Consider the following 431-nt stretch of genomic DNA (forward strand, 5'->3'; position numbering starts at 1 on the left):
GTTTGATGGGACATCATTATGAGATATTGGTATCCAGTGCCAACCATACTGGGGCAATAGTGCCATCTGTAGTCTGGATTAGGAACTCTTATGAATTTGGTTAAACCTTTGAGTGTTACTGTGTGCAGCAATGAGTGACAGTATGCACCTGAAAGTTGGCTATCACTGTCATGCACTAAACATCATCTACACACAACCTGTATGTAATGTTATTTCTTGCCTGTCTGCAACTCTGATTTGCTGAGCAAGAAAAAAAAGCGGGATACGCACCATTTATCAGTCATGAATTCTGATTAATCTTTTCCTTGCATTCAGCTGTGCTATCCAAACATATCCTTGTAGAGTCAAGCAAAATAGCATGTTGGAGTCTGAATAAGCCTTGGCATCACTTCTTACCTCACTGTTTACAACACATCCAGCTCCTGACAGCC

Source organism: Thunnus maccoyii, chromosome 10, assembly GCF_910596095.1.
Source record: "Thunnus maccoyii chromosome 10, fThuMac1.1, whole genome shotgun sequence".
NCBI classification, from domain to species: domain Eukaryota; kingdom Metazoa; phylum Chordata; class Actinopteri; order Scombriformes; family Scombridae; genus Thunnus; species Thunnus maccoyii.